The 23,860-nt window shown below is 40.4% G+C and overlaps 43 non-coding genes across 43 annotated transcripts; all 43 read right to left on the bottom strand.

Moving 5' to 3' along the window:
- Nucleotides 1–346: 346 nt before the first annotated feature.
- trnan-guu (transfer RNA asparagine (anticodon GUU)) lies at nucleotides 347–420 on the bottom strand. The gene has a single exon. It is a non-coding gene; the product is annotated as a tRNA-Asn (tRNA).
- A 315-nt stretch (nucleotides 421–735) lies between these two features.
- trnan-guu (transfer RNA asparagine (anticodon GUU)) lies at nucleotides 736–809 on the bottom strand. Its single transcript has one exon. It is a non-coding gene; the product is annotated as a tRNA-Asn (tRNA).
- Nucleotides 810–1,994: 1,185 nt separating this feature from the next.
- On the bottom strand, nucleotides 1,995–2,068 carry trnan-guu (transfer RNA asparagine (anticodon GUU)). Its single transcript has one exon. It is a non-coding gene; the product is annotated as a tRNA-Asn (tRNA).
- Nucleotides 2,069–2,832: 764 nt separating this feature from the next.
- On the bottom strand, nucleotides 2,833–2,906 carry trnan-guu (transfer RNA asparagine (anticodon GUU)). The gene has a single exon. It is a non-coding gene; the product is annotated as a tRNA-Asn (tRNA).
- Nucleotides 2,907–3,252: 346 nt separating this feature from the next.
- trnan-guu (transfer RNA asparagine (anticodon GUU)) lies at nucleotides 3,253–3,326 on the bottom strand. Its single transcript has one exon. It is a non-coding gene; the product is annotated as a tRNA-Asn (tRNA).
- Nucleotides 3,327–3,671: 345 nt separating this feature from the next.
- Nucleotides 3,672–3,745, bottom strand: trnan-guu (transfer RNA asparagine (anticodon GUU)). Its single transcript has one exon. It is a non-coding gene; the product is annotated as a tRNA-Asn (tRNA).
- Nucleotides 3,746–4,509: 764 nt separating this feature from the next.
- trnan-guu (transfer RNA asparagine (anticodon GUU)) lies at nucleotides 4,510–4,583 on the bottom strand. The gene has a single exon. It is a non-coding gene; the product is annotated as a tRNA-Asn (tRNA).
- Nucleotides 4,584–4,898: 315 nt separating this feature from the next.
- trnan-guu (transfer RNA asparagine (anticodon GUU)) lies at nucleotides 4,899–4,972 on the bottom strand. Its single transcript has one exon. It is a non-coding gene; the product is annotated as a tRNA-Asn (tRNA).
- Nucleotides 4,973–6,157: 1,185 nt separating this feature from the next.
- On the bottom strand, nucleotides 6,158–6,231 carry trnan-guu (transfer RNA asparagine (anticodon GUU)). The gene has a single exon. It is a non-coding gene; the product is annotated as a tRNA-Asn (tRNA).
- A 1,184-nt stretch (nucleotides 6,232–7,415) lies between these two features.
- Nucleotides 7,416–7,489, bottom strand: trnan-guu (transfer RNA asparagine (anticodon GUU)). Its single transcript has one exon. It is a non-coding gene; the product is annotated as a tRNA-Asn (tRNA).
- A 345-nt stretch (nucleotides 7,490–7,834) lies between these two features.
- Nucleotides 7,835–7,908, bottom strand: trnan-guu (transfer RNA asparagine (anticodon GUU)). Its single transcript has one exon. It is a non-coding gene; the product is annotated as a tRNA-Asn (tRNA).
- A 764-nt stretch (nucleotides 7,909–8,672) lies between these two features.
- On the bottom strand, nucleotides 8,673–8,746 carry trnan-guu (transfer RNA asparagine (anticodon GUU)). Its single transcript has one exon. It is a non-coding gene; the product is annotated as a tRNA-Asn (tRNA).
- A 346-nt stretch (nucleotides 8,747–9,092) lies between these two features.
- trnan-guu (transfer RNA asparagine (anticodon GUU)) lies at nucleotides 9,093–9,166 on the bottom strand. The gene has a single exon. It is a non-coding gene; the product is annotated as a tRNA-Asn (tRNA).
- Nucleotides 9,167–9,930: 764 nt separating this feature from the next.
- Nucleotides 9,931–10,004, bottom strand: trnan-guu (transfer RNA asparagine (anticodon GUU)). Its single transcript has one exon. It is a non-coding gene; the product is annotated as a tRNA-Asn (tRNA).
- A 766-nt stretch (nucleotides 10,005–10,770) lies between these two features.
- Nucleotides 10,771–10,844, bottom strand: trnan-guu (transfer RNA asparagine (anticodon GUU)). The gene has a single exon. It is a non-coding gene; the product is annotated as a tRNA-Asn (tRNA).
- Nucleotides 10,845–11,190: 346 nt separating this feature from the next.
- trnan-guu (transfer RNA asparagine (anticodon GUU)) lies at nucleotides 11,191–11,264 on the bottom strand. Its single transcript has one exon. It is a non-coding gene; the product is annotated as a tRNA-Asn (tRNA).
- A 316-nt stretch (nucleotides 11,265–11,580) lies between these two features.
- trnan-guu (transfer RNA asparagine (anticodon GUU)) lies at nucleotides 11,581–11,654 on the bottom strand. The gene has a single exon. It is a non-coding gene; the product is annotated as a tRNA-Asn (tRNA).
- Nucleotides 11,655–11,970: 316 nt separating this feature from the next.
- trnan-guu (transfer RNA asparagine (anticodon GUU)) lies at nucleotides 11,971–12,044 on the bottom strand. The gene has a single exon. It is a non-coding gene; the product is annotated as a tRNA-Asn (tRNA).
- Nucleotides 12,045–12,361: 317 nt separating this feature from the next.
- Nucleotides 12,362–12,435, bottom strand: trnan-guu (transfer RNA asparagine (anticodon GUU)). The gene has a single exon. It is a non-coding gene; the product is annotated as a tRNA-Asn (tRNA).
- A 346-nt stretch (nucleotides 12,436–12,781) lies between these two features.
- trnan-guu (transfer RNA asparagine (anticodon GUU)) lies at nucleotides 12,782–12,855 on the bottom strand. Its single transcript has one exon. It is a non-coding gene; the product is annotated as a tRNA-Asn (tRNA).
- A 316-nt stretch (nucleotides 12,856–13,171) lies between these two features.
- Nucleotides 13,172–13,245, bottom strand: trnan-guu (transfer RNA asparagine (anticodon GUU)). Its single transcript has one exon. It is a non-coding gene; the product is annotated as a tRNA-Asn (tRNA).
- Nucleotides 13,246–13,981: 736 nt separating this feature from the next.
- trnan-guu (transfer RNA asparagine (anticodon GUU)) lies at nucleotides 13,982–14,055 on the bottom strand. Its single transcript has one exon. It is a non-coding gene; the product is annotated as a tRNA-Asn (tRNA).
- Nucleotides 14,056–14,401: 346 nt separating this feature from the next.
- On the bottom strand, nucleotides 14,402–14,475 carry trnan-guu (transfer RNA asparagine (anticodon GUU)). Its single transcript has one exon. It is a non-coding gene; the product is annotated as a tRNA-Asn (tRNA).
- Nucleotides 14,476–14,791: 316 nt separating this feature from the next.
- Nucleotides 14,792–14,865, bottom strand: trnan-guu (transfer RNA asparagine (anticodon GUU)). The gene has a single exon. It is a non-coding gene; the product is annotated as a tRNA-Asn (tRNA).
- A 317-nt stretch (nucleotides 14,866–15,182) lies between these two features.
- Nucleotides 15,183–15,256, bottom strand: trnan-guu (transfer RNA asparagine (anticodon GUU)). The gene has a single exon. It is a non-coding gene; the product is annotated as a tRNA-Asn (tRNA).
- Nucleotides 15,257–15,602: 346 nt separating this feature from the next.
- trnan-guu (transfer RNA asparagine (anticodon GUU)) lies at nucleotides 15,603–15,676 on the bottom strand. Its single transcript has one exon. It is a non-coding gene; the product is annotated as a tRNA-Asn (tRNA).
- Nucleotides 15,677–15,992: 316 nt separating this feature from the next.
- Nucleotides 15,993–16,066, bottom strand: trnan-guu (transfer RNA asparagine (anticodon GUU)). The gene has a single exon. It is a non-coding gene; the product is annotated as a tRNA-Asn (tRNA).
- A 736-nt stretch (nucleotides 16,067–16,802) lies between these two features.
- Nucleotides 16,803–16,876, bottom strand: trnan-guu (transfer RNA asparagine (anticodon GUU)). Its single transcript has one exon. It is a non-coding gene; the product is annotated as a tRNA-Asn (tRNA).
- Nucleotides 16,877–17,222: 346 nt separating this feature from the next.
- On the bottom strand, nucleotides 17,223–17,296 carry trnan-guu (transfer RNA asparagine (anticodon GUU)). The gene has a single exon. It is a non-coding gene; the product is annotated as a tRNA-Asn (tRNA).
- A 316-nt stretch (nucleotides 17,297–17,612) lies between these two features.
- Nucleotides 17,613–17,686, bottom strand: trnan-guu (transfer RNA asparagine (anticodon GUU)). Its single transcript has one exon. It is a non-coding gene; the product is annotated as a tRNA-Asn (tRNA).
- A 346-nt stretch (nucleotides 17,687–18,032) lies between these two features.
- Nucleotides 18,033–18,106, bottom strand: trnan-guu (transfer RNA asparagine (anticodon GUU)). The gene has a single exon. It is a non-coding gene; the product is annotated as a tRNA-Asn (tRNA).
- Nucleotides 18,107–18,422: 316 nt separating this feature from the next.
- trnan-guu (transfer RNA asparagine (anticodon GUU)) lies at nucleotides 18,423–18,496 on the bottom strand. Its single transcript has one exon. It is a non-coding gene; the product is annotated as a tRNA-Asn (tRNA).
- Nucleotides 18,497–18,812: 316 nt separating this feature from the next.
- trnan-guu (transfer RNA asparagine (anticodon GUU)) lies at nucleotides 18,813–18,886 on the bottom strand. Its single transcript has one exon. It is a non-coding gene; the product is annotated as a tRNA-Asn (tRNA).
- A 317-nt stretch (nucleotides 18,887–19,203) lies between these two features.
- Nucleotides 19,204–19,277, bottom strand: trnan-guu (transfer RNA asparagine (anticodon GUU)). The gene has a single exon. It is a non-coding gene; the product is annotated as a tRNA-Asn (tRNA).
- A 346-nt stretch (nucleotides 19,278–19,623) lies between these two features.
- trnan-guu (transfer RNA asparagine (anticodon GUU)) lies at nucleotides 19,624–19,697 on the bottom strand. Its single transcript has one exon. It is a non-coding gene; the product is annotated as a tRNA-Asn (tRNA).
- Nucleotides 19,698–20,013: 316 nt separating this feature from the next.
- Nucleotides 20,014–20,087, bottom strand: trnan-guu (transfer RNA asparagine (anticodon GUU)). Its single transcript has one exon. It is a non-coding gene; the product is annotated as a tRNA-Asn (tRNA).
- A 766-nt stretch (nucleotides 20,088–20,853) lies between these two features.
- On the bottom strand, nucleotides 20,854–20,927 carry trnan-guu (transfer RNA asparagine (anticodon GUU)). Its single transcript has one exon. It is a non-coding gene; the product is annotated as a tRNA-Asn (tRNA).
- A 346-nt stretch (nucleotides 20,928–21,273) lies between these two features.
- trnan-guu (transfer RNA asparagine (anticodon GUU)) lies at nucleotides 21,274–21,347 on the bottom strand. Its single transcript has one exon. It is a non-coding gene; the product is annotated as a tRNA-Asn (tRNA).
- A 706-nt stretch (nucleotides 21,348–22,053) lies between these two features.
- trnan-guu (transfer RNA asparagine (anticodon GUU)) lies at nucleotides 22,054–22,127 on the bottom strand. Its single transcript has one exon. It is a non-coding gene; the product is annotated as a tRNA-Asn (tRNA).
- Nucleotides 22,128–22,473: 346 nt separating this feature from the next.
- trnan-guu (transfer RNA asparagine (anticodon GUU)) lies at nucleotides 22,474–22,547 on the bottom strand. Its single transcript has one exon. It is a non-coding gene; the product is annotated as a tRNA-Asn (tRNA).
- A 316-nt stretch (nucleotides 22,548–22,863) lies between these two features.
- trnan-guu (transfer RNA asparagine (anticodon GUU)) lies at nucleotides 22,864–22,937 on the bottom strand. Its single transcript has one exon. It is a non-coding gene; the product is annotated as a tRNA-Asn (tRNA).
- A 316-nt stretch (nucleotides 22,938–23,253) lies between these two features.
- trnan-guu (transfer RNA asparagine (anticodon GUU)) lies at nucleotides 23,254–23,327 on the bottom strand. Its single transcript has one exon. It is a non-coding gene; the product is annotated as a tRNA-Asn (tRNA).
- A 317-nt stretch (nucleotides 23,328–23,644) lies between these two features.
- On the bottom strand, nucleotides 23,645–23,718 carry trnan-guu (transfer RNA asparagine (anticodon GUU)). The gene has a single exon. It is a non-coding gene; the product is annotated as a tRNA-Asn (tRNA).
- Between the last annotated feature and the right edge of the window lie 142 nt (nucleotides 23,719–23,860).

Genomic DNA, 23,860 nt, shown 5'->3' with positions numbered 1-23,860 from the left:
CGGCTTCCTTTGATCTGAAAGGGGAGTGGCCCAGGAGAGCTCGTGCATTAAAATGAATTTGTGTGAATTCATTTTGCATATTTAATTTACAAATAAAGCTTGTCAATGCAGAGGGCTCTTAATGTCTCCAGGTGGATTTTTCTTGACTAAATATTGATAACTCAAGAGTTGTTGAAGGACTAAGCGGACAAATTGGGTCTTATTTAAGGAATAGGTGTATAAATCTGCTTATTTTGTTGCCTGCTTGTTCTTTGACTTTCATCATACGGTTTTCCAACCCTTCCCTATGTTCACAGAGAGAAGATTGGTTTTCACGATCAAACTACCTATTTCATAAAAGAACACACGTCCCTGGGTGGGCTTGAACCACCAACCTTTCGGTTAACAGCCGAACGCGCTAACCAATTGCGCCACAGAGACTCGCTTCGTTGTTATGAAAGGAGAGTGGCCTAGGCAGCTCGCCCATTGATAAGGATTTGTTTGATCTCATATTGCATATATCATTCACAAATAAAGCTTGTCAATACAGAGGGTTCTTAATGTGTCCATCTGGATTTTGTTTTAACTATATATAGATGACTCTAGACTTGTTGAAGGAAAAGGTTTATAATGCTGTCCATTGTATTGAATTCCTTGTTCTGTGACTTTCATCATACGGTTTTCCAACCCTTCCCTATGTTCACAGAAAGAAGATTGGTTTTCACGATCAAACTACCTATTTCATAAAAGAACACACGTCCCTGGATGGGCTTGAACCACCAACCTTTCGGTTAACAGCCGAACGCGCTAACCAATTGCGCCACAGAGACCGGCTTCCTTTGATCTGAAAGGGGAGTGGCATAGGAGAGCTCGTCCATTAAAATGAATTTGTGTGAATTCATTTTGCATATTTAATTTACAAATAAAGCTTGTCAATGCAGAGGGCTCTTAATGTCTCCAGGTGGATTTTTCTTGACTAAATATAGATATCTCAAGAGTTGTTGAAGGACTAAGCAGACTAATTGGGTCTTATTTAAGGAATCGGTGTATAAATCTGCTTATTTTGTTGCCTGCTTGTTCTGTGAATTTCATCATACGGTTTTCCAACCTTTCCCTCTGTTCACAGAAAGAAGATTGGTTTTCACGATCAAACTACCTATTTCATAAAAGTACACAGGTCCCTTGGTGGGCTTGAACCACCATCCTTTCGGTTAACAGCCGAACGCGCTAACCAATTGCGCCACAGAGACCAGGCTTCCTTTGTTATGAAAGGAGAGTGGCCTAGGCAGCTCGCCCATTTATATGGATTTGTTTCATCTCATATTGCATATATCATTTACAAATAAAGCTTGTCAATGCAGAGGGCTCTTAATGTCTCCAGGTGGATTTTTCTTGACTAAATATTGATAACTCAAGAGTTGTTGAAGGACTAAGCGGACAAATTGGGTCTTATTTAAGGAATAGGTGTATAAATCTGCTTATTTTGTTGCCTGCTTGTTCTTTGACTTTCATCATACGGTTTTCCAACCCTTCCCTATGTTCACAGAAAGAAGATTGGTTTTCACGATCAAACTACCTATTTCATAAAAGAACACACGTCCCTGGGTGGGCTTGAACCACAAACCTTTCGGTTAACAGCCGAACGCGCTAACCAATTGCGCCACAGAGACTCGCTTCCTTTGATCTGAAAGGGGAGTGGCCTAGGCAGCTCGCCCATTTATATGGATTTGTTTCATCTCATATTGCATATATCATTCACAAATAAAGCTTGTCAATGCAGAGGGCTCTTAATGTCTCCAGGTGGATTTTTCTTGACTAAATATTGATAACTCAAGAGTTGTTGAAGGACTAAGCGGACAAATTGGGTCTTATTTAAGGAATAGGTGTATAAATCTGCTTATTTTGTTGCCTGCTTGTTCTTTGACTTTCATCATACGGTTTTCCAACCCTTCCCTATGTTCACAGAAAGAAGATTGGTTTTCACGATCAAACTACCTATTTCATAAAAGAACACACGTCCCTGGGTGGGCTTGAACCACCAACCTTTCGGTTAACAGCCGAACGCGCTAACCAATTGCGCCACAGAGACTCATTTCCTTTGATCTGAAAGGGGAGTGGCCTAGGCAGCTCGCCCATTTATATGGATTTGTTTCATCTCATATTGCATATATCATTCACAAATAAAGCTTGTCAATGCAGAGGGCTCTTAATGTCTCCAGGTGGATTTTTCTTGACTAAATATTGATAACTCAAGAGTTGTTGAAGGACTAAGCGGACAAATTGGGTCTTATTTAAGGAATAGGTGTATAAATCTGCTTATTTTGTTGCCTGCTTGTTCTTTGACTTTCATCATACGGTTTTCCAACCCTTCCCTATGTTCACAGAAAGAAGATTGGTTTTCACGATCAAACTACCTATTTCATAAAAGAACACACGTCCCTGGGTGGGCTTGAACCACAAACCTTTCGGTTAACAGCCGAACGCGCTAACCAATTGCGCCACAGAGACTCGCTTCCTTTGATCTGAAAGGGGAGTGGCCTAGGCAGCTCGCCCATTTATATGGATTTGTTTCATCTCATATTGCATATATCATTCACAAATAAAGCTTGTCAATGCAGAGGGCTCTTAATGTCTCCAGGTGGATTTTTCTTGACTAAATATTGATAACTCAAGAGTTGTTGAAGGACTAAGCGGACAAATTGGGTCTTATTTAAGGAATAGGTGTATAAATCTGCTTATTTTGTTGCCTGCTTGTTCTTTGACTTTCATCATACGGTTTTCCAACCCTTCCCTATGTTCACAGAAAGAAGATTGGTTTTCACGATCAAACTACCTATTTCATAAAAGAACACACGTCCCTGGGTGGGCTTGAACCACCAACCTTTCGGTTAACAGCCGAACGCGCTAACCAATTGCGCCACAGAGACCGGCTTCCTTTGATCTGAAAGGGGAGTGGCCTAGGAGAGCTCGTCCATTAAAATGAATTTGTGTGAATTCATTTTGCATATTTAATTTACAAATAAAGCTTGTCAATGCAGAGGGCTCTTAATGTCTCCAGGTGGATTTTTCTTGACTAAATATAGATAACTCAAGAGTTGTTGAAGGACTAAGTGGACTAATTGGGTCTTATTTAAGGAATCGGTGTATAAATCTGCTTATTTTGTTGCCTGCTTGTTCTGTGACTTTCATCATACGGTTTTCCAACCCTTCCCTATATTCACAGAAAGAAGATTGGTTTTCACGATCAAACTACCTATTTCATAAAAGTACACACGTCCCTGGGTGGGCTTGAACCACCATCCTTTCGGTTAACAGCCGAACGCGCTAACCAATTGCGCCACAGAGACTCGCTTCCTTTGATCTGAAAGGGGAGTGGCCTAGGCAGCTCGCCCATTTATATGGATTTGTTTCATCTCATATTGCATATATCATTCACAAATAAAGCTTGTCAATGCAGAGGGCTCTTAATGTCTCCAGGTGGATTTTTCTTGACTAAATATTGATAACTCAAGAGTTGTTGAAGGACTAAGCGGACAAATTGGGTCTTATTTAAGGAATAGGTGTATAAATCTGCTTATTTTGTTGCCTGCTTGTTCTTTGACTTTCATCATACGGTTTTCCAACCCTTCCCTATGTTTACAGAAAGAAGATTGGTTTTCACGATCAAACTACCTATTTCATAAAAGAACACACGTCCCTGGGTGGGCTTGAACCACCAACCTTTCGGTTAACAGCCGAACGCGCTAACCAATTGCGCCACAGAGACTCATTTCCTTTGATCTGAAAGGGGAGTGGCCTAGGCAGCTCGCCCATTTATATGGATTTGTTTCATCTCATATTGCATATATCATTCACAAATAAAGCTTGTCAATGCAGAGGGCTCTTAATGTCTCCAGGTGGATTTTTCTTGACTAAATATTGATAACTCAAGAGTTGTTGAAGGACTAAGCGGACAAATTGGGTCTTATTTAAGGAATAGGTGTATAAATCTGCTTATTTTGTTGCCTGCTTGTTCTTTGACTTTCATCATACGGTTTTCCAACCCTTCCCTATGTTCACAGAAAGAAGATTGGTTTTCACGATCAAACTACCTATTTCATAAAAGAACACACGTCCCTGGGTGGGCTTGAACCACAAACCTTTCGGTTAACAGCCGAACGCGCTAACCAATTGCGCCACAGAGACTCGCTTCCTTTGATCTGAAAGGGGAGTGGCCTAGGCAGCTCGCCCATTTATATGGATTTGTTTCATCTCATATTGCATATATCATTCACAAATAAAGCTTGTCAATGCAGAGGGCTCTTAATGTCTCCAGGTGGATTTTTCTTGACTAAATATTGATAACTCAAGAGTTGTTGAAGGACTAAGCGGACAAATTGGGTCTTATTTAAGGAATAGGTGTATAAATCTGCTTATTTTGTTGCCTGCTTGTTCTTTGACTTTCATCATACGGTTTTCCAACCCTTCCCTATGTTCACAGAGAGAAGATTGGTTTTCACGATCAAACTACCTATTTCATAAAAGAACACACGTCCCTGGGTGGGCTTGAACCACCAACCTTTCGGTTAACAGCCGAACGCGCTAACCAATTGCGCCACAGAGACTCGCTTCGTTGTTATGAAAGGAGAGTGGCCTAGGCAGCTCGCCCATTGATAAGGATTTGTTTGATCTCATATTGCATATATCATTCACAAATAAAGCTTGTCAATACAGAGGGTTCTTAATGTGTCCATCTGGATTTTGTTTTAACTATATATAGATGACTCTAGACTTGTTGAAGGAAAAGGTTTATAATGCTGTCCATTGTATTGAATTCCTTGTTCTGTGACTTTCATCATACGGTTTTCCAACCCTTCCCTATGTTCACAGAAAGAAGATTGGTTTTCACGATCAAACTACCTATTTCATAAAAGAACACACGTCCCTGGATGGGCTTGAACCACCAACCTTTCGGTTAACAGCCGAACGCGCTAACCAATTGCGCCACAGAGACCGGCTTCCTTTGATCTGAAAGGGGAGTGGCATAGGAGAGCTCGTCCATTAAAATGAATTTGTGTGAATTCATTTTGCATATTTAATTTACAAATAAAGCTTGTCAATGCAGAGGGCTCTTAATGTCTCCAGGTGGATTTTTCTTGACTAAATATAGATATCTCAAGAGTTGTTGAAGGACTAAGCAGACTAATTGGGTCTTATTTAAGGAATCGGTGTATAAATCTGCTTATTTTGTTGCCTGCTTGTTCTGTGAATTTCATCATACGGTTTTCCAACCTTTCCCTCTGTTCACAGAAAGAAGATTGGTTTTCACGATCAAACTACCTATTTCATAAAAGTACACAGGTCCCTTGGTGGGCTTGAACCACCATCCTTTCGGTTAACAGCCGAACGCGCTAACCAATTGCGCCACAGAGACCAGGCTTCCTTTGTTATGAAAGGAGAGTGGCCTAGGCAGCTCGCCCATTTATATGGATTTGTTTCATCTCATATTGCATATATCATTCACAAATAAAGCTTGTCAATGCAGAGGGCTCTTAATGTCTCCAGGTGGATTTTTCTTGACTAAATATTGATAACTCAAGAGTTGTTGAAGGACTAAGCGGACAAATTGGGTCTTATTTAAGGAATAGGTGTATAAATCTGCTTATTTTGTTGCCTGCTTGTTCTTTGACTTTCATCATACGGTTTTCCAACCCTTCCCTATGTTCACAGAAAGAAGATTGGTTTTCACGATCAAACTACCTATTTCATAAAAGAACACACGTCCCTGGGTGGGCTTGAACCACAAACCTTTCGGTTAACAGCCGAACGCGCTAACCAATTGCGCCACAGAGACTCGCTTCCTTTGATCTGAAAGGGGAGTGGCCTAGGCAGCTCGCCCATTTATATGGATTTGTTTCATCTCATATTGCATATATCATTCACAAATAAAGCTTGTCAATGCAGAGGGCTCTTAATGTCTCCAGGTGGATTTTTCTTGACTAAATATTGATAACTCAAGAGTTGTTGAAGGACTAAGCGGACAAATTGGGTCTTATTTAAGGAATAGGTGTATAAATCTGCTTATTTTGTTGCCTGCTTGTTCTTTGACTTTCATCATACGGTTTTCCAACCCTTCCCTATGTTCACAGAAAGAAGATTGGTTTTCACGATCAAACTACCTATTTCATAAAAGAACACACGTCCCTGGGTGGGCTTGAACCACCAACCTTTCGGTTAACAGCCGAACGCGCTAACCAATTGCGCCACAGAGACTCATTTCCTTTGATCTAAAAGGGGAGTGGCCTAGGCAGCTCGCCCATTTATATGGATTTGTTTCATCTCATATTGCATATATCATTCACAAATAAAGCTTGTCAATGCAGAGGGCTCTTAATGTCTCCAGGTGGATTTTTCTTGACTAAATATTGATAACTCAAGAGTTGTTGAAGGACTAAGCGGACAAATTGGGTCTTATTTAAGGAATAGGTGTATAAATCTGCTTATTTTGTTGCCTGCTTGTTCTTTGACTTTCATCATACGGTTTTCCAACCCTTCCCTATGTTCACAGAAAGAAGATTGGTTTTCACGATCAAACTACCTATTTCATAAAAGAACACACGTCCCTGGGTGGGCTTGAACCACAAACCTTTCGGTTAACAGCCGAACGCGCTAACCAATTGCGCCACAGAGACTCGCTTCCTTTGATCTGAAAGGGGAGTGGCCTAGGCAGCTCGCCCATTTATATGGATTTGTTTCATCTCATATTGCATATATCATTCACAAATAAAGCTTGTCAATGCAGAGGGCTCTTAATGTCTCCAGGTGGATTTTTCTTGACTAAATATTGATAACTCAAGAGTTGTTGAAGGACTAAGCGGACAAATTGGGTCTTATTTAAGGAATAGGTGTATAAATCTGCTTATTTTGTTGCCTGCTTGTTCTTTGACTTTCATCATACGGTTTTCCAACCCTTCCCTATGTTCACAGAAAGAAGATTGGTTTTCACGATCAAACTACCTATTTCATAAAAGAACACACGTCCCTGGGTGGGCTTGAACCACCAACCTTTCTGTTAACAGCCGAACGCGCTAACCAATTGCGCCACAGAGACCGGCTTCCTTTGATCTGAAAGGGGAGTGGCCTAGGAGAGCTCGTCCATTAAAATGAATTTGTGTGAATTCATTTTGCATATTTAATTTACAAATAAAGCTTGTCAATGCAGAGGGCTCTTAATGTCTCCAGGTGGATTTTTCTTGACTAAATATAGATAACTCAAGAGTTGTTGAAGGACTAAGTGGACTAATTGGGTCTTATTTAAGGAATCGGTGTATAAATCTGCTTATTTTGTTGCCTGCTTGTTCTGTGACTTTCATCATACGGTTTTCCAACCCTTCCCTATATTCACAGAAAGAAGATTGGTTTTCACGATCAAACTACCTATTTCATAAAAGTACACACGTCCCTGGGTGGGCTTGAACCACCATCCTTTCGGTTAACAGCCGAACGCGCTAACCAATTGCGCCACAGAGACTCGCTTCCTTTGATCTGAAAGGGGAGTGGCCTAGGCAGCTCGCCCATTTATATGGATTTGTTTCATCTCATATTGCATATATCATTCACAAATAAAGCTTGTCAATGCAGAGGGCTCTTAATGTCTCCAGGTGGATTTTTCTTGACTAAATATTGATAACTCAAGAGTTGTTGAAGGACTAAGCGGACAAATTGGGTCTTATTTAAGGAATAGGTGTATAAATCTGCTTATTTTGTTGCCTGCTTGTTCTTTGACTTTCATCATACGGTTTTCCAACCCTTCCCTATGTTTACAGAAAGAAGATTGGTTTTCACGATCAAACTACCTATTTCATAAAAGAACACACGTCCCTGGGTGGGCTTGAACCACCAACCTTTCGGTTAACAGCCGAACGCGCTAACCAATTGCGCCACAGAGACTCATTTCCTTTGATCTGAAAGGGGAGTGGCCTAGGCAGCTCGCCCATTTATATGGATTTGTTTCATCTCATATTGCATATATCATTCACAAATAAAGCTTGTCAATGCAGAGGGCTCTTAATGTCTCCAGGTGGATTTTTCTTGACTAAATATTGATAACTCAAGAGTTGTTGAAGGACTAAGCGGACAAATTGGGTCTTATTTAAGGAATAGGTGTATAAATCTGCTTATTTTGTTGCCTGCTTGTTCTTTGACTTTCATCATACGGTTTTCCAACCCTTCCCTATGTTCACAGAAAGAAGATTGGTTTTCACGATCAAACTACCTATTTCATAAAAGAACACACGTCCCTGGGTGGGCTTGAACCACAAACCTTTCGGTTAACAGCCGAACGCGCTAACCAATTGCGCCACAGAGACTCGCTTCCTTTGATCTGAAAGGGGAGTGGCCTAGGCAGCTCGCCCATTTATATGGATTTGTTTCATCTCATATTGCATATATCATTCACAAATAAAGCTTGTCAATGCAGAGGGCTCTTAATGTCTCCAGGTGGATTTTTCTTGACTAAATATTGATAACTCAAGAGTTGTTGAAGGACTAAGCGGACAAATTGGGTCTTATTTAAGGAATAGGTGTATAAATCTGCTTATTTTGTTGCCTGCTTGTTCTTTGACTTTCATCATACGGTTTTCCAACCCTTCCCTATGTTCACAGAAAGAAGATTGGTTTTCACGATCAAACTACCTATTTCATAAAAGAACACACGTCCCTGGGTGGGCTTGAACCACCAACCTTTCGGTTAACAGCCGAACGCGCTAACCAATTGCGCCACAGAGACCGGCTTCCTTTGATCTGAAAGGGGAGTGGCCTAGGAGAGCTCGTCCATTAAAATGAATTTGTGTGAATTCATTTTGCATATTTAATTTACAAATAAAGCTTGTCAATGCAGAGGGCTCTTAATGTCTCCAGGTGGATTTTTCTTGACTAAATATAGATAACTCAAGAGTTGTTGAAGGACTAAGTGGACTAATTGGGTCTTATTTAAGGAATCGGTGTATAAATCTGCTTATTTTGTTGCCTGCTTGTTCTGTGACTTTCATCATACGGTTTTCCAACCCTTCCCTATATTCACAGAAAGAAGATTGGTTTTCACGATCAAACTACCTATTTCATAAAAGTACACACGTCCCTGGGTGGGCTTGAACCACCATCCTTTCGGTTAACAGCCGAACGCGCTAACCAATTGCGCCACAGAGACTCGCTTCCTTTGATCTGAAAGGGGAGTGGCCTAGGCAGCTCGCCCATTTATATGGATTTGTTTCATCTCATATTGCATATATCATTCACAAATAAAGCTTGTCAATGCAGAGGGCTCTTAATGTCTCCAGGTGGATTTTTCTTGACTAAATATTGATAACTCAAGAGTTGTTGAAGGACTAAGCGGACAAATTGGGTCTTATTTAAGGAATAGGTGTATAAATCTGCTTATTTTGTTGCCTGCTTGTTCTTTGACTTTCATCATACGGTTTTCCAACCCTTCCCTATGTTCACAGAAAGAAGATTGGTTTTCACGATCAAACTACCTATTTCATAAAAGAACACACGTCCCTGGGTGGGCTTGAACCACCAACCTTTCGGTTAACAGCCTAACGCCCTAACCAATTGCGCCACAGAGACTCGCTTCCTTTGATCTGAAAGGGGAGTGGCCTAGGCAGCTCGCCCATTTATATGGATTTGTTTCATCTCATATTGCATATATCATTCACAAATAAAGCTTGTCAATGCAGAGGGCTCTTAATGTCTCCAGGTGGATTTTTCTTGACTAAATATTGATAACTCAAGAGTTGTTGAAGGACTAAGCGGACAAATTGGGTCTTATTTAAGGAATAGGTGTATAAATCTGCTTATTTTGTTGCCTGCTTGTTCTTTGACTTTCATCATACGGTTTTCCAACCCTTCCCTATGTTCACAGAAAGAAGATTGGTTTTCACGATCAAACTACCTATTTCATAAAAGAACACACGTCCCTGGGTGGGCTTGAACCACCAACCTTTCGGTTAACAGCCGAACGCGCTAACCAATTGCGCCACAGAGACCGGCTTCCTTTGATCTGAAAGGGGAGTGGCCCAGGAGAGCTCGTGCATTAAAATGAATTTGTGTGAATTCATTTTGCATATTTAATTTACAAATAAAGCTTGTCAATGCAGAGGGCTCTTAATGTCTCCAGGTGGATTTTTCTTGACTAAATATTGATAACTCAAGAGTTGTTTAAGGACTAAGCGGACAAATTGGGTCTTATTTAAGGAATAGGTGTATAAATCTGCTTATTTTGTTGCCTGCTTGTTCTGTGACTTTCATCATATGGTTTTCCAACCCTTCCCAATGTTCACAGAAAGAAGATTGGTTTTCATGATCAAACTACCTATTTCATAAAAGTACACAGGTCCCTTGGTGGGCTTGAACCACCATCCTTTCGGTTAACAGCCGAACGCGCTAACCAATTGCGCCACAGAGACCAGGCTTCCTTTGTTATGAAAGGAGAGTGGCCTAGGCAGCTCGCCCATTTATATGGATTTGTTTCATCTCATATTGCATATATCATTCACAAATAAAGCTTGTCAATGCAGAGGGCTCTTAATGTCTCCAGGTGGATTTTTCTTGACTAAATATTGATAACTCAAGAGTTGTTGAAGGACTAAGCGGACAAATTGGGTCTTATTTAAGGAATAGGTGTATAAATCTGCTTATTTTGTTGCCTGCTTGTTCTTTGACTTTCATCATACGGTTTTCCAACCCTTCCCTATGTTCACAGAAAGAAGATTGGTTTTCACGATCAAACTACCTATTTCATAAAAGAACACACGTCCCTGGGTGGGCTTGAACCACCAACCTTTCGGTTAACAGCCGAACGCGCTAACCAATTGCGCCACAGAGACCGGCTTCCTTTGATCTGAAAGGCGAGTGGCATAGGAGAGCTCGTCCATTAAAATGAATTTGTGTGAATTCATTTTGCATATTTAATTTACAAATAAAGCTTGTCAATGCAGAGGGCTCTTAATGTCTCCAGGTGGATTTTTCTTGACTAAATATTGATAACTCAAGAGTTGTTGAAGGACTAAGCGGACTAATTGGGTCTTATTTAAGGAATCGGTGTATAAATCTGCTTATTTTGTTGCCTGCTTGTTCTGTGACTTTCATCATACGGTTTTCCAACCCTTCCCTATATTCACAGAAAGAAGATTGGTTTTCACGATCAAACTACCTATTTCATAAAAGTACACACGTCCCTGGGTGGGCTTGAACCACCAACCTTTCGGTTAACAGCCGAACGCACTAACCAATTGCGCCACAGAGACTCGCTTCCTTTGTTATGAAAGGAGAGTGGCCTAGGCAGCTCGCCCATTGATAAGGATTTGTTTGATCTCATATTGCATATATCATTCACAAATAAAGCTTGTCAATACAGAGGGTTCTTAATGTGTCCATCTGGATTTTGTTTTAACTATATATAGATGACTCTAGACTTGTTGAAGGAAAAGGTTTATAATGCTGTCCATTGTATTGAATTCCTTGTTCTGTGACTTTCATCATACGGTTTTCCAACCCTTCCCAATGTTCACAGAAAGAAGATTGGCTTTCACGATCAAACTACCTATTTCATAAAAGTACACACGTCCCTGGGTGGGCTTGAACCACCATCCTTTCGGTTAACAGCCGAACGCGCTAACCAATTGCGCCACAGAGACTCGCTTCCTTTCTTATGAAAGGAGAGTGGCATACGCAGCTCGCCCATTGATAAGGATTTGTTTGATCTCATATTGCATATATCATTCACAAATAAAGCTTGTCAATACAGAGGGTTCTTAATTTGTCCATCTGGATTTTGTTTTAACTATATATAGATGACTCAAGACTTGTTGAAGGAAAAGGTTTATAATGCTGTCTATTGTATTGCATTCCTTGTTCTGTGACTTTCATCATACGGTTTTCCAAGCCTTCTCTCTGTTCACAGAAAGAAGATTGGTTTACACAATCAGACGACCTATTTCATAAAAGTACACACGTCCCTGGGTGGGCTTGAACCACCATCCTTTCGGTTAACAGCCGAACGCGCTAACCAATTGCGCCACAGAGACCAGGCTTCCTTTGTTATGAAAGGAGAGTGGCCTAGGAAGCTCGCCCATTGATAAGGATTTGTTTGATCTCATATTGCATATATCATTCACAAATAAAGCTTGTCAATACAGAGGGTTCTTAATGTGTCCATCTGGATTTTGTTTTAACTATATATAGATGACTCTAGACTTGTTGAAGGAAAAGGTTTATAATGCTGTCCATTGTATTGAATTCCTTGTTCTGTGACTTTCATCATACGATTTTCCGACCCTTCCCTATGTTCACAGAAAGAAGATTGGTTTTCACGATCAAACTACCTATTTCATAAAAGAACACACGTCCCTGGGTGGGCTTGAACCACCAACCTTTCGGTTAACAGCCGAACGCGCTAACCAATTGCGCCACAGAGACCGGCTTCCTGTGATCTGAAGGGGGAGTGGCATAGGAGAGCTCGTCCATTAAAATGAATTTGTGTGAATTCATTTTGCATATTTAATTTACAAATAAAGCTTGTCAATGCAGAGGGCTCTTAATGTCTCCAGGTGGATTTTTCTTGACTAAATATAGATAACTCAAGAGTTGTTGAAGGACTAAACAGACTAATTGGGTCTTATTTAAGGAATCGGTGTATAAATCTGTTTATTTTGTTGCCTGCTTGTTCTGTGACTTTCATCATACTGTTTTCCAACCCTTCCCTATATTCACAGAAAGAAGATTGGTTTTCACGATCAAACTACCTATTTCATAAAAGTACACACGTCCCTGGGTGGGCTTGAACCACCAACCTTTCGGTTAACAGCCGAACGCACTAACCAATTGCGCCACAGAGACTCGCTTCCTTTGTTATGAAAGGAGAGTGGCCTAGGCAGCTCGCCCATTGATAAGGATTTGTTTGATCTCATATTGCATATATCATTCACAAATAAAGCTTGTCAATACAGAGGGTTCTTAATGTATCCATCTGGATTTTGTTTTAACTATATATAGATGACTCTAGACATGTTGAAGGAAAAGGTTTATAATGCTGTCCATTGTATTGAATTCCTTGTTCTGTGACTTTCATCATACGGTTTTCCAACCCTTCCCTATGTTCACAGAAAGAAGATTGGTTTTCACGATCAAACTACCTATTTCATAGAAGAACACACATCCCTGGGTGGGCTTGAACCACCAACCTTTCGGTTAACAGCCGAACGCGCTAACCAATTGCGCCACAGAGACCGGCTTCCTTTGATCTGAAAGGGGAGTGGCATAGGAGAGCTCGTCCATTAAAATGAATTTGTGTGAATTCATTTTGCATATTTAATTTACAAATAAAGCTTGTCAATGCAGAGGGCTCTTAATGTCTCCAGGTGGATTTTTCTTGACTAAATATAGATATCTCAAGAGTTGTTGAAGGACTAAGCAGACTAATTGGGTCTTATTTAAGGAATCGGTGTATAAATCTGCTTATTTTGTTGCCTGCTTGTTCTGTGAATTTCATCATACGGTTTTCCAACCTTTCCCTCTGTTCACAGAAAGAAGATTGGTTTTCACGATCAAACTACCTATTTAATAAAAGTACACAGGTCCCTTGGTGGGCTTGAACCACCATCCTTTCGGTTAACAGCCGAACGCGCTAACCAATTGCGCCACAGAGACTCGCTTCCTTTGTTATGAAAGGAGAGTGGCCTAGGCAGCTCGCCCATTGATAAGGATTTGTTTGATCTCATATTGCATATATCATTCACAAATAAAGCTTGTCAATACAGAGGGTTCTTAATGTGTCCATCTGGATTTTGTTTTAACTATATATAGATGACTCTAGACTTGTTGAAGGAAAAGGTTTATAATGCTGTCTATTGTATTGAATTCCTTGTTCTGTGACTTTCATCATACGGTTTTCCAACCCTTCCCTATGTTCACAGAAAGAAGATTGGTTTTCACGATCAAACTACCTATTTCATAAAAGAACACACGTCCCTGGGTGGGCTTGAACCACCAACCTTTCGGTTAACAGCCGAACACGCTAACCAATTGCGCCACAGAGACCGGCTTCTTTTGATCTGAAAGGGGAGATGCCTAGGAGAGCTCGTCCATTAAAATGAATTTGTGTGAATTCATTTTGCATATTTAATTTACAAATAAAGCTTGTCAATGCAGAGGGCTCTTAATGTCTCCATGTGGATTTTTCTTGACTAAATATTGATAACTCAAGAGTTGTTGAAGGACTAAGCGGACAAATTGGGTCTTATTTAAGGAATAGGTGTATAAATCTGCTTATTTTGTTGCCTGCTTGTTCTGTGACTTTCATCATATGGTTTTCCAACCCTTCCCAATGTTCACAGAAAGAAGATTGGCTTTCACGATCAAACTACCTATTTCATAAAAGTACACACGTCCCTGGGTGGGCTTGAACCACCATCCTTTCGGTGAACAGCCGAACGCGCTAACCAATTGCGCCACAGAGACTCGCTTCCTTTCTTATGAAAGGAGAGTGGCATACGCAGCTCGCCCATTGATAAGGATTTGTTTGATCTCATATTGCATATATCATTCACAAATAAAGCTTGTCAATACAGAGGGTTCTTAATGTGTCCATCTGGATTTTGTTTTAACTATATATAGATGACTCTAGACTTGTTGAAGGAAAAGGTTTATAATGCTGTCCATTGTATTGAATTCCTTGTTCTGTGACTTTCATCATACGGTTTTCCAACCCTTCCCAATGTTCACAGAAAGAAGATTGGTTTACACAATCAGACTACCTATTTCATAAAAGTACACACGTTCCTGGGTGGGCTTGAACCACCAACCTTTCGGTTAACAGCCGAACGCGCTAACCAATTGCGCCACAGAGACCAGGCTTCCTTTGTTATGAAAGGAGAGTGGCCTAGGAAGCTCGCCCATTGATAAGGATTTGTTTGATCTCATATTGCATATATCATTCACAAATAAAGCTTGTCAATACAGAGGGTTCTTAATGTGTCCATCTGGATTTTGTTTTAACTATATATAGATGACTCTAGACTTGTTGAAGGAAAAGGTTTATAATGCTGTCCATTGTATTGAATTCCTTGTTCTGTGACTTTCATCATACGATTTTCCGACCCTTCCCTATGTTCACAGAAAGAAGATTGGTTTTCACGATCAAACTACCTATTTCATAAAAGAACACACGTCCCTGGGTGGGCTTGAACCACCAACCTTTCGGTTAACAGCCGAACGCGCTAACCAATTGCGCCACAGAGACCGGCTTCCTGTGATCTGAAGGGGGAGTGGCATAGGAGAGCTCGTCCATTAAAATGAATTTGTGTGAATTCATTTTGCATATTTAATTTACAAATAAAGCTTGTCAATGCAGAGGGCTCTTAATGTCTCCAGGTGGATTTTTCTTGACTAAATATAGATAACTCAAGAGTTGTTGAAGGACTAAACAGACTAATTGGGTCTTATTTAAGGAATCGGTGTATAAATCTGTTTATTTTGTTGCCTGCTTGTTCTGTGACTTTCATCATACTGTTTTCCAACCCTTCCCTATATTCACAGAAAGAAGATTGGTTTTCACGATCAAACTACCTATTTCATAAAAGTACACACGTCCCTGGGTGGGCTTGAACCACCAACCTTTCGGTTAACAGCCGAACGCACTAACCAATTGCGCCACAGAGACTCGCTTCCTTTGTTATGAAAGGAGAGTGGCCTAGGCAGCTCGCCCATTGATAAGGATTTGTTTGATCTCATATTGCATATATCATTCACAAATAAAGCTTGTCAATACAGAGGGTTCTTAATGTATCCATCTGGATTTTGTTTTAACTATATATAGATGACTCTAGACATGTTGAAGGAAAAGGTTTATAATGCTGTCCATTGTATTGAATTCCTTGTTCTGTGACTTTCATCATACGGTTTTCCAACCCTTCCCTATGTTCACAGAAAGAAGATTGGTTTTCACGATCAAACTACCTATTTCATAGAAGAACACACATCCCTGGGTGGGCTTGAACCACCAACCTTTCGGTTAACAGCCGAACGCGCTAACCAATTGCGCCACAGAGACCGGCTTCCTTTGATCTGAAAGGGGAGTGGCATAGGAGAGCTCGTCCATTAAAATGAATTTGTGTGAATTCATTTTGCATATTTAATTTACAAATAAAGCTTGTCAATGCAGAGGGCTCTTAATGTCTCCAGGTGGATTTTTCTTGACTAAATATAGATATCTCAAGAGTTGTTGAAGGACTAAGCAGACTAATTGGGTCTTATTTAAGGAATCGGTGTATAAATCTGCTTATTTTGTTGCCTGCTTGTTCTGTGAATTTCATCATACGGTTTTCCAACCTTTCCCTCTGTTCACAGAAAGAAGATTGGTTTTCACGATCAAACTACCTATTTAATAAAAGTACACAGGTCCCTTGGTGGGCTTGAACCACCATCCTTTCGGTTAACAGCCGAACGCGCTAACCAATTGCGCCACAGAGACTCGCTTCCTTTGTTATGAAAGGAGAGTGGCCTAGGCAGCTCGCCCATTGATAAGGATTTGTTTGATCTCATATTGCATATATCATTCACAAATAAAGCTTGTCAATACAGAGGGTTCTTAATGTGTCCATCTGGATTTTGTTTTAACTATATATAGATGACTCTAGACTTGTTGAAGGAAAAGGTTTATAATGCTGTCTATTGTATTGAATTCCTTGTTCTGTGACTTTCATCATACGGTTTTCCAACCCTTCCCTATGTTCACAGAAAGAAGATTGGTTTTCACGATCAAACTACCTATTTCATAAAAGAACACACGTCCCTGGGTGGGCTTGAACCACCAACCTTTCGGTTAACAGCCGAACACGCTAACCAATTGCGCCACAGAGACCGGCTTCTTTTGATCTGAAAGGGGAGATGCCTAGGAGAGCTCGTCCATTAAAATGAATTTGTGTGAATTCATTTTGCATATTTAATTTACAAATAAAGCTTGTCAATGCAGAGGGCTCTTAATGTCTCCATGTGGATTTTTCTTGACTAAATATTGATAACTCAAGAGTTGTTGAAGGACTAAGCGGACAAATTGGGTCTTATTTAAGGAATAGGTGTATAAATCTGCTTATTTTGTTGCCTGCTTGTTCTGTGACTTTCATCATATGGTTTTCCAACCCTTCCCAATGTTCACAGAAAGAAGATTGGCTTTCACGATCAAACTACCTATTTCATAAAAGTACACACGTCCCTGGGTGGGCTTGAACCACCATCCTTTCGGTGAACAGCCGAACGCGCTAACCAATTGCGCCACAGAGACTCGCTTCCTTTCTTATGAAAGGAGAGTGGCATACGCAGCTCGCCCATTGATAAGGATTTGTTTGATCTCATATTGCATATATCATTCACAAATAAAGCTTGTCAATACAGAGGGTTCTTAATGTGTCCATCTGGATTTTGTTTTAACTATATATAGATGACTCTAGACTTGTTGAAGGAAAAGGTTTATAATGCTGTCCATTGTATTGAATTCCTTGTTCTGTGACTTTCATCATACGGTTTTCCAACCCTTCCCAATGTTCACAGAAAGAAGATTGGTTTACACAATCAGACTACCTATTTCATAAAAGTACACACGTTCCTGGGTGGGCTTGAACCACCAACCTTTCGGTTAACAGCCGAACGCGCTAACCAATTGCGCCACAGAGACCAGGCTTCCTTTGTTATGAAAGGAGAGTGGCCTAGGCAGCTCGCCCATTTATATGGATTTGTTTCATCTCATATTGCATATATCATTCACAAATAAAGCTTGTCAATGCAGAGGGCTCTTAATGTCTCCAGGTGGATTTTTCTTGACTAAATATTGATAACTCAAGAGTTGTTGAAGGACTAAGCGGACTAATTGGGTCTTATTTAAGGAATCGGTGTATAAATCTGCTTATTTTGTTGCCTGCTTGTTCTGTGACTTTCATTATACGGTTTTCCAACCCTTCCCTATATTCACAGAAAGAAGATTGGTTTTCACGATCAAACTACCTATTTCATAAAAGTACACACGTCCCTGGGTGGGCTTGAACCACCAACCTTTCGGTTAACAGCCGAACGCACTAACCAATTGCGCCACAGAGACTCGCTTCCTTTGTTATGAAAGGAGAGTGGCCTAGGCAGCTCGCCCATTGATAAGGATTTGTTTGATCTCATATTGCATATATCATTCACAAATAAAGCTTGTCAATACAGAGGGTTCTTAATGTGTCCATCTGGATTTTGTTTTAACTATATATAGATGACTCTAGACTTGTTGAAGGAAAAGGTTTATAATGCTGTCCATTGTATTGAATTCCTTGTTCTGTGACTTTCATCATACGGTTTTCCAACCCTTCCCAATGTTCACAGAAAGAAGATTGGCTTTCACGATCAAACTACCTATTTCATAAAAGTACACACGTCCCTGGGTGGGCTTGAACCACCATCCTTTCGGTTAACAGCCGAACGCGCTAACCAATTGCGCCACAGAGACTCGCTTCCTTTCTTATGAAAGGAGAGTGGCATACGCAGCTCGCCCATTGATAAGGATTTGTTTGATCTCATATTGCATATATCATTCACAAATAAAGCTTGTCAATACAGAGGGTTCTTAATTTGTCCATCTGGATTTTGTTTTAACTATATATAGATGACTCAAGACTTGTTGAAGGAAAAGGTTTATAATGCTGTCTATTGTATTGCATTCCTTGTTCTGTGACTTTCATCATACGGTTTTCCAAGCCTTCTCTCTGTTCACAGAAAGAAGATTGGTTTACACAATCAGACGACCTATTTCATAAAAGTACACACGTCCCTGGGTGGGCTTGAACCACCATCCTTTCGGTTAACAGCCGAACGCGCTAACCAATTGCGCCACAGAGACCAGGCTTCCTTTGTTATGAAAGGAGAGTGGCCTAGGAAGCTCGCCCATTGATAAGGATTTGTTTGATCTCATATTGCATATATCATTCACAAATAAAGCTTGTCAATACAGAGGGTTCTTAATGTGTCCATCTGGATTTTGTTTTAACTATATATAGATGACTCTAGACTTGTTGAAGGAAAAGGTTTATAATGCTGTCCATTGTATTGAATTCCTTGTTCTGTGACTTTCATCATACGATTTTCCGACCCTTCCCTATGTTCACAGAAAGAAGATTGGTTTTCACGATCAAACTACCTATTTCATAAAAGAACACACGTCCCTGGGTGGGCTTGAACCACCAACCTTTCGGTTAACAGCCGAACGCGCTAACCAATTGCGCCACAGAGACCGGCTTCCTGTGATCTGAAGGGGGAGTGGCATAGGAGAGCTCGTCCATTAAAATTAATTTGTGTGAATTCATTTTGCATATTTAATTTACAAATAAAGCTTGTCAATGCAGAGGGCTCTTAATGTCTCCAGGTGGATTTTTCTTGACTAAATATAGATAACTCAAGAGTTGTTGAAGGACTAAACAGACTAATTGGGTCTTATTTAAGGAATCGGTGTATAAATCTGTTTATTTTGTTGCCTGCTTGTTCTGTGACTTTCATCATACTGTTTTCCAACCCTTCCCTATATTCACAGAAAGAAGATTGGTTTTCACGATCAAACTACCTATTTCATAAAAGTACACACGTCCCTGGGTGGGCTTGAACCACCAACCTTTCGGTTAACAGCCGAACGCACTAACCAATTGCGCCACAGAGACTCGCTTCCTTTGTTATGAAAGGAGAGTGGCCTAGGCAGCTCGCCCATTGATAAGGATTTGTTTGATCTCATATTGCATATATCATTCACAAATAAAGCTTGTCAATACAGAGGGTTCTTAATGTATCCATCTGGATTTTGTTTTAACTATATATAGATGACTCTAGACATGTTGAAGGAAAAGGTTTATAATGCTGTCCATTGTATTGAATTCCTTGTTCTGTGACTTTCATCATACGGTTTTCCAACCCTTCCCTATGTTCACAGAAAGAAGATTGGTTTTCACGATCAAACTACCTATTTCATAGAAGAACACACATCCCTGGGTGGGCTTGAACCACCAACCTTTCGGTTAACAGCCGAACGCGCTAACCAATTGCGCCACAGAGACCGGCTTCCTTTGATCTGAAAGGGGAGTGGCATAGGAGAGCTCGTCCATTAAAATGAATTTGTGTGAATTCATTTTGCATATTTAATTTACAAATAAAGCTTGTCAATGCAGAGGGCTCTTAATGTCTCCAGGTGGATTTTTCTTGACTAAATATAGATATCTCAAGAGTTGTTGAAGGACTAAGCAGACTAATTGGGTCTTATTTAAGGAATCGGTGTATAAATCTGCTTATTTTGTTGCCTGCTTGTTCTGTGAATTTCATCATACGGTTTTCCAACCTTTCCCTCTGTTCACAGAAAGAAGATTGGTTTTCACGATCAAACTACCTATTTAATAAAAGTACACAGGTCCCTTGGTGGGCTTGAACCACCATCCTTTCGGTTAACAGCCGAACGCGCTAACCAATTGCGCCACAGAGACCAGGCTTCCTTTGTTATGAAAGGAGAGTGGCCTAGGCAGCTCGCCCATTTATATGGATTTGTTTCATCTCATATTGCATATATCATTCACAAATAAAGCTTGTCAATGCAGAGGGCTCTTAATGTCTCCAGGTGGATTTTTCTTGACTAAATATTGATAACTCAAGAGTTGTTGAAGGACTAAGCGGACAAATTGGGTCTTATTTAAGGAATAGGTGTATAAATCTGCTTATTTTGTTGCCTGCTTGTTCTGTGACTTTCATCATACGGTTTTCCAACCCTTCCCAATGTTCACAGAAAGAAGATTGGCTTTCACGATCAAACTACCTATTTCATAAAAGTACACACGTCCCTGGGTGGGCTTGAACCACCATCCTTTCGATTAACAGCCGAACGCGCTAACCAATTGCGCCACAGAGACCAGGCTTCCTTTGTTATGAAAGGAGAGTGGCCTAGGCAGCTCGCCCATTTATATGGATTTGTTTCATCTCATATTGCATATATCATTCACAAATAAAGCTTGTCAATGCAGAGGGCTCTTAATGTCTCCAGGTGGATTTTTCTTGACTAAATATTGATAACTCAAGAGTTGTTGAAGGACTAAGCGGACTAATTGGGTCTTATTTAAGGAATCGGTGTATAAATCTGCTTATTTTGTTGCCTGCTTGTTCTGTGACTTTCATCATACGGTTTTCCAACCCTTCCCTATATTCACAGAAAGAAGATTGGTTTTCACGATCAAACTACCTATTTCATAAAAGTACACACGTCCCTGGGTGGGCTTGAACCACCAACCTTTCGGTTAACAGCCGAACGCACTAACCAATTGCGCCACAGAGACTCGCTTCCTTTGTTATGAAAGGAGAGTGGCCTAGGCAGCTCGCCCATTGATAAGGATTTGTTTGATCTCATATTGCATATATCATTCACAAATAAAGCTTGTCAATACAGAGGGTTCTTAATGTGTCCATCTGGATTTTGTTTTAACTATATATAGATGACTCTAGACTTGTTGAAGGAAAAGGTTTATAATGCTGTCCATTGTATTGAATTCCTTGTTCTGTGACTTTCATCATACGGTTTTCCAACCCTTCCCAATGTTCACAGAAAGAAGATTGGCTTTCACGATCAAACTACCTATTTCATAAAAGTACAGACGTCCCTGGGTGGGCTTGAACCACCATCCTTTCGGTTAACAGCCGAACGCGCTAACCAATTGCGCCACAGACACTCGCTTCCTTTCTTATGAAAGGAGAGTGGCATACGCAGCTCGCCCATTGATAAGGATTTGTTTGATCTCATATTGCATATATCATTCACAAATAAAGCTTGTCAATACAGAGGGTTCTTAATTTGTCCATCTGGATTTTGTTTTAACTATATATAGATGACTCAAGACTTGTTGAAGGAAAAGGTTTATAATGCTGTCTATTGTATTGCATTCCTTGTTCTGTGACTTTCATCATACGGTTTTCCAAGCCTTCTCTCTGTTCACAGAAAGAAGATTGGTTTACACAATCAGACTACCTATTTCATAAAAGTACACACGTTCCTGGGTGGGCTTGAACCACCAACCTTTCGGTTAACAGCCGAACGCGCTAACCAATTGCGCCACAGAGACCAGGCTTCCTTTGTTATGAAAGGAGAGTGGCCTAGGCAGCTCGCCCATTTATATGGATTTGTTTCATCTCATATTGCATATATCATTCACAAATAAAGCTTGTCAATGCAGAGGGCTCTTAATGTCTCCAGGTGGATTTTTCTTGACTAAATATTGATAACTCAAGAGTTGTTGAAGGACTAAGCGGACTAATTGGGTCTTATTTAAGGAATCGGTGTATAAATCTGCTTATTTTGTTGCCTGCTTGTTCTGTGACTTTCATCATACGGTTTTCCAACCCTTCCCTATATTCACAGAAAGAAGATTGGTTTTCACGATCAAACTACCTATTTCATAAAAGTACACACGTCCCTGGGTGGGCTTGAACCACCAACCTTTCGGTTAACAGCCGAACGCACTAACCAATTGCGCCACAGAGACTCGCTTCCTTTGTTATGAAAGGAGAGTGGCCTAGGCAGCTCGCCCATTGATAAGGATTTGTTTGATCTCATATTGCATATATCATTCACAAATAAAGCTTGTCAATACAGAGGGTTCTTAATGTGTCCATCTGGATTTTGTTTTAACTATATATAGATGACTCTAGACTTGTTGAAGGAAAAGGTTTATAATGCTGTCCATTGTATTGAATTCCTTGTTCTGTGACTTTCATCATACGGTTTTCCAACCCTTCCCAATGTTCACAGAAAGAAGATTGGCTTTCACGATCAAACTACCTATTTCATAAAAGTACACACGTCCCTGGGTGGGCTTGAACCACCATCCTTTCGGTTAACAGCCGAACGCGCTAACCAATTGCGCCACAGAGACTCGCTTCCTTTCTTATGAAAGGAGAGTGGCATACGCAGCTCGCCCATTGATAAGGATTTGTTTGATCTCATATTGCATATATCATTCACAAATAAAGCTTGTCAATACAGAGGGTTCTTAATTTGTCCATCTGGATTTTGTTTTAACTATATATAGATGACTCAAGACTTGTTGAAGGAAAAGGTTTATAATGCTGTCTATTGTATTGCATTCCTTGTTCTGTGACTTTCATCATACGGTTTTCCAAGCCTTCTCTCTGTTCACAGAAAGAAGATTGGTTTACACAATCAGACGACCTATTTCATAAAAGTACACACGTCCCTGGGTGGGCTTGAACCACCATCCTTTCGGTTAACAGCCGAACGCGCTAACCAATTGCGCCACAGAGACCAGGCTTCCTTTGTTATGAAAGGAGAGTGGCCTAGGAAGCTCGCCCATTGATAAGGATTTGTTTGATCTCATATTGCATATATCATTCACAAATAAAGCTTGTCAATACAGAGGGTTCTTAATGTGTCCATCTGGATTTTGTTTTAACTATATATAGATGACTCTAGACTTGTTGAAGGAAAAGGTTTATAATGCTGTCCATTGTATTGAATTCCTTGTTCTGTGACTTTCATCATACGATTTTCCGACCCTTCCCTATGTTCACAGAAAGAAGATTGGTTTTCACGATCAAACTACCTATTTCATAAAAGAACACACGTCCCTGGGTGGGCTTGAACCACCAACCTTTCGGTTAACAGCCGAACGCGCTAACCAATTGCGCCACAGAGACCGGCTTCCTGTGATCTGAAGGGGGAGTGGCATAGGAGAGCTCGTCCATTAAAATTAATTTGTGTGAATTCATTTTGCATATTTAATTTACAAATAAAGCTTGTCAATGCAGAGGGCTCTTAATGTCTCCAGGTGGATTTTTC

The sequence above is a fragment of the Pleuronectes platessa genome, chromosome 8 (assembly GCF_947347685.1).
Source record: "Pleuronectes platessa chromosome 8, fPlePla1.1, whole genome shotgun sequence".
Lineage (NCBI taxonomy): Eukaryota > Metazoa > Chordata > Actinopteri > Pleuronectiformes > Pleuronectidae > Pleuronectes > Pleuronectes platessa.
Note: the sequence above shows the minus strand (reverse complement) of the source record. Positions and strands in the feature narration are given on the sequence as shown.